Source organism: Hippocampus comes, unplaced genomic scaffold, assembly GCF_001891065.2.
Source record: "Hippocampus comes isolate QL1 unplaced genomic scaffold, H_comes_QL1_v1.1 scaffold130, whole genome shotgun sequence".
In the NCBI taxonomy this organism is placed as follows: Eukaryota; Metazoa; Chordata; class Actinopteri; order Syngnathiformes; family Syngnathidae; genus Hippocampus; species Hippocampus comes.
This window is the reverse complement of record NW_017842057.1, coordinates 1,184,869-1,190,143: the sequence shown is the minus strand read 5'-3', so window position 1 is coordinate 1,190,143 and position 5,275 is coordinate 1,184,869. Positions and strand designations below refer to the sequence as shown.

At 40.9% G+C, this 5,275-nt stretch overlaps 1 long non-coding RNA gene across 1 annotated transcript in view; it reads right to left on the bottom strand.

Annotated features, from left to right (window-relative positions):
* LOC109510524 (uncharacterized) overlaps nt 1–162 on the bottom strand; it is a 24,786-nt gene extending 24,624 nt beyond the window's left edge. The window contains exon 1 of the long non-coding RNA XR_002167141.1: nt 23–162. This is a non-coding gene — a long non-coding RNA (uncharacterized LOC109510524). The remainder of the gene's footprint in view (nt 1–22) is intronic.
* Nucleotides 163–5,275: the final 5,113 nt, after the last annotated feature.

Genomic DNA, 5,275 nt, shown 5'->3' with positions numbered 1-5,275 from the left:
ACACACACACACACACACACACAGTTTCCTGAATGCAACATACTTATAGCTGCTCTGCCACTGGCTATTACTGAGCATCTTCCTGGTATCCCATTGGCCAAGAGGAACCTCTACCGTGTCTATGTGTGTCGTTAAATCAATAGATACAGTATGTGTCTGTGCAGCATCTTTCTTTTTTTTTCAAACAACAAAGTGTATGCAGGAAAAGTGATTAAGATTGCACGACTGTCTGTGTCTTATGTGTTGTGTTGTGTTATTTTGTTATTTTGAGTTCAAGATGGCGCCACGAGAGTGGCTGCCTTTCCAGCACCTTTATTTTGTTCTTCTACTTCTTCCTTTCATAACTTTGCTGCTGTGAATTGGGAATTTCTTCATTGCGAGACTAATAAAGGTTATCTTATCTTATCTTATCCTCCCTCGTCTTTCACCCCTCGGGCCATGAGGCGTTTCGACAATTTTACGTAAATGTGAATCACCCAGAAAAAGTGTTCACCAGTGGGACGATCACTCACTATGCTTATCTTTGCCTTGGACATTTTCATTGGATTGTTAAAAGCCGACAAAAGCAAACGTCCTTGTATCAGTTCTTCACAAAACGCCAGGTAAAAGCCACTTCTGAGAGAGAACATAAACTAAAGAGGGCAAAAAACGATGAGGATGCAGTTAAAAGTGGAATGATCATCATTTTTATTCTTTATTCTTTGTTTTTACATTATGCACAACTCTCATTTATTGTGCAATAATCTAATTGTAACATGTGTTTGTTACATACTTTGATGCATTTTTATGCTTTAGAAAACATTTATGCCTGAATTTCTTTTGGGGCGGGGTGGGGGTGGGGGGGGGCTTGGAACGGATTAGGGCATTTACATGGAAAACGCGTCTCTACTTACTAAATTTTCTACTTCAGAAATTTCTTCCAGAACCAATTAATTTCATAAGTAGAGGTACCACTGTATATATAGAAACGTCCCTGGAGATTGAGAATTTAGAACTTTTCCACAACGGACGACAAAAAAGAAAAGCGCTATAAAACTGACCTGTGTCAGGGCTATCATTTGGATGGATGCCATGTGGTTTCCTCACATTGGAGCAGACAGCTGTCAGCTCCTGTGTAATCCCACCGCTTTGGACCCAGCAACCTGTTGAAAACTAGACAACGCCGCCTATGTCACAGGATGATGATAGACACAGATATAATTTCTGCAAACATGTTGCCTGTTGGGACTCAAGCTAACATTCTTTGGATGTTGCTCTGATTGATTTCGGCCATATTAGTACCTTACAATGAATGATTACTTGACACGTGTGTGTCGTATTTGTCGTTGTCACGAAAGTATAGCAAGCTGTGCCTGGCTTTTACACCATTTATTTTCTGATATCTTCACATATGGCGCCGATTTCCTTTTTCTTTATTATTTGCTTTTAAGCATTTATTACTTTATTTATTTATTTTCTGCCTGACCGTTTAATGCTCTTGCTGTCTTCATTTAAACAAATTGATCGTAGCAACACATTGTTCGCAACAGCACAGTACGACAAACTCCAGGGCCATGTGTTGAGTGACATAGATCAGGTGAGGCTTGTCCAGCCTTTAATGTGTTTGTATGGTGAGGAAGGAAGGGCAAGAGGGTCCTGGGGAAACAAGGTCATCCCAGTGTTGATGTAAAAGTCGCAATCTGTCCTGTGGGAATAGCAGTGATCCACATCGGGTTGGATTACTCTGTATAGAATTCTTCGAGGCCTTCAAGAATTACTGCTTAAGTGCTTAGTTGCATTTCTTCACTTCTTTGATCCTATTGTGAGTGTGCATTTGTTTGTGTATGTATATTGTTGCTCATGCCAGAGGGTAAAAAAGTAAACAGTAAGGAGAGTAACCGTCACCAGCGCACTGTCAGCCATTTATTGAACTGGACAAAGAGTCAAAATACACAAATACAAATGAAAACAAAAAACATGGAGGAGACATTAACACTAGAGCAGTGGTTCTTAACCTTGTTAGAGGTACCCAACCTAATCAGTTCATATTCACGTTCACCTAACCCTTCATTCATGAAAAGTAAAAATATGATTTTTTTACAAATTAGAGACATCTACGCTGCCGGGAAGAAGAAGAAGTGTTTCTGGTAGCGATCAACTTCAAGGCCAAGGAAAAACCGCCGTTTGATCGTTGGACAATTAATTTTTGTCAACATACAAATTTTTTGGCTTCTGTCCCTTTTATATTTTTGAGGGCTTACCAACCGCCATACAAACTTCATCTCCACTGCTGGTCATGGTGTGCTGGAGCCAATCCCAGCTGACTTCAGATGTTCAGACATCCTGAACTGGTCACCAGTCAATCACAGGGCACATCCAGAGACAGACAACCATTCACACTCACTTTCACAGCATCAGTGAGTCAGACTGAACTCGCTCTACCCACACTGAAGGTAGGCGAATGTATCACTATACCATCAGTGACCCAGTAACTACTATCCCTGAAATTGCAGATGCTCCAAGCTCATTCAGATTAGCAGCATGGGAGCATTTCAGCTACGAGTTGAGGACAGCAATGGTAATCAGGGAGTCAACAAGACCCCGACTTCAAAAGCGCTTAAAAAAAAAAATGTGTGCTGCAAAAACACAACCTCAAAATTAATTTAAGCATGTCACAGAAGAAAAACACAGGCACAGGCTACTCTGACAACTTTCTAAAATGTTGCCTCATTGTCTTATTTTTGTTTAAAAACTTTTGATCCATCACTTAAAGTATTGTTTTTCGAGTGCCTCAATTAATTTTACCACTGAGTCTATCCTTTAAGAAGTGCATGCTCCAGCGATCTTCTCTTTTGAATATGTGGAAAATGAAAGTAAAAACAGGATTACAGTCTCATCCTTTTGAACGTTTGCCACTCTGATTGAGTTGTGCTCTATCTAGAAAAAAGGAGCGAGAAAAATGACGGAGACATGCAGCGTTTAGAGATGGATGCGGTGAAGAAAGAGACTTTGCTTGTTGCTGCCCAGTAATGAGCGCCGGTAATAAAGTGGATATAGTCATGGACAAGCGGAGCCAGCAATTAAGGACAGAGGGAGCAAGCTTCAGATGTTCACTTTGGATCTTTTAAATCAACAGTAAATACGGCCCGTTTCTCTGAAAGTGAACAGTGAGATATTCCAAACGAAATCCCCTCTCACTAATGAGGCCGCAGCCATACAGTATTCCTACATCGAGTAGCTTTGCGGCGGTACCACTCCAGACGATCCTTTTTCTTGTTGAAATGTTTTAATCAGGTTGAAGGATTATGATATAACAGTGTTGGTGGAGATTCGTCTTCCTCTGTTTCCCACATCAAGATGGGACTGTTTGATCTGCTCTGGAATGTGCACAGCCACGACGCTCTTAATTAGCCAAGTGAATGCAGACAGTGTAAGTTACGTAGCCAATCTTTGGATTTGACCTGCGAAGGAGTAATGTATGCTGCTCCGATTCATAATGAACAAAACAAAACAACGACATGAAATTAAATTACAACCAGAGATGAAGATGATAAGACAAAGAAATCACGCAAACGGATCTTGTCAGGAAACGACGCACTGAAAATTTGAACGCAAAGCTGTGCTATTTGCAAAACATCCCCTCACTTGTCAATTGCTGTTGCCTCGATCGGTGGGGAAAGCCTTTTCGAGGCACTGGCACATTGTTTCATCCCACCTGCTGCGGCTTGATCACTTCCTAGCATCCGCACTCACTCTTTAGAAATGGGTCAAACAAGGGTAAGCTTTGTGAGGGAGGAATCACACAGCTACAGTCAGATTGCTGCCCAGGAGAACAAACAACAGCTTGACTCACAATATTGTTTCAGTGTTTGTTTCTGGGATGGAGGGTGCTCACTTGGCAGTGAACCATCTCCAATGGGCTGTTTTCGGATGTGTGAATGCACTCGGACTGGGGAATGAAAGAAAGATGTTGGTTCTAAGTTGCAGGGGAGCCTCGTGGCTAAAACGCAGTCTGTCTCCTCTGTTTCTACTGGATGGAGAATATGGCCTTGAGTGCAAGTAGTAATTAGCCATTCTTTGCATTGCCACAGAAATAGATCCAATTATGACCATTTAAGTGGCTATTTTTGACAAGCAATGGCTAAATGGATATGATTGTTCATTTATGGGGAGGGCAATAATAAATGAATGCCAATTGAAGCCTTGAGTGATGTCATATACCGTGTGTGTGTGTGTGTGTGTGTGTGTGTGTGTGTGTGTGTGTGCCTGTATGAGAAAGAAGCTAGTTTTTAATCATACTAGGTTACATTTATTGAAGGTGGTCAGACACTGAATGGAAAAAAGTCCAATTTTTCTTGGAAAGCAGAGATGATGTAGATGTTGATTTGCTTTATTGTGTTTTTCTTGCTAGAGTTTTACATACACACTGGAGTATCACATTTTTTGCAGTGTGTTTTTTCGATTAAGGGAGTGTGACATGCACATGTAGAACAAAGAAAAAGAAAAAGATGTAGAGGTTCCAAAGCTGGGTCGGGTCCCAGTGTGTGCAGCTCATGCTTTTTCTCCAGGTCCTTCAGCTTCCTCCGATATTCTCAAAAATATGCATGGTGGGTTTATTAAAGACTTCATATCATCCATAGATGGGAGTGTAGTATAAGTGTGAATTTTGTACCCTACCTCTTGCTTTTTTTAGTCAACTGCAATTGATTGCAAATCACCACAGCACTGAGGACACTCCTGATAGAAAATGGCTGTATAGATGGATGAAAATTAAGTAAGGAAATAATGTATTGCATTTTCTGTTGTGCTTATACTCACTAGGATTGAGGGAGCTTAATCCGAGTTGACTTTGGGCGAGAGGCAGTGCACACCCTGATATGGTGGACAAGAGAATAGTTTCCAAAAAAGTAATTTTTCCAGCTTGAACAAAAATGATGGCGATACTGTTAGTTTTTTTTTCTTCATCACTTTATATAAATCTCAATGCACTCCACATTCCACATCTACACCCTTTCCTTATTGGCACACTGCTCAGCTGTCTCAGGCTTCACAGATGGACTGAGATCAGGGCTCATCAAGGGCTACTTCAGAATAGTCTCATACATTTGTGTGTGTGTGTGTGTGTGTGTGTGTGTGTTTTTTTTTTTTTTTTTTTAGCTGTGTGATTTTTGGTCATTATCCTGATGGGAGACCTGCATGACCTGCAGCTGAAGCCAAGCTTTCTGCAGCTTTACTCCAAAATACCATAGGATTCTTTCAATTTTATTTTATCTTGCACGGATACAAGCCATCCCGT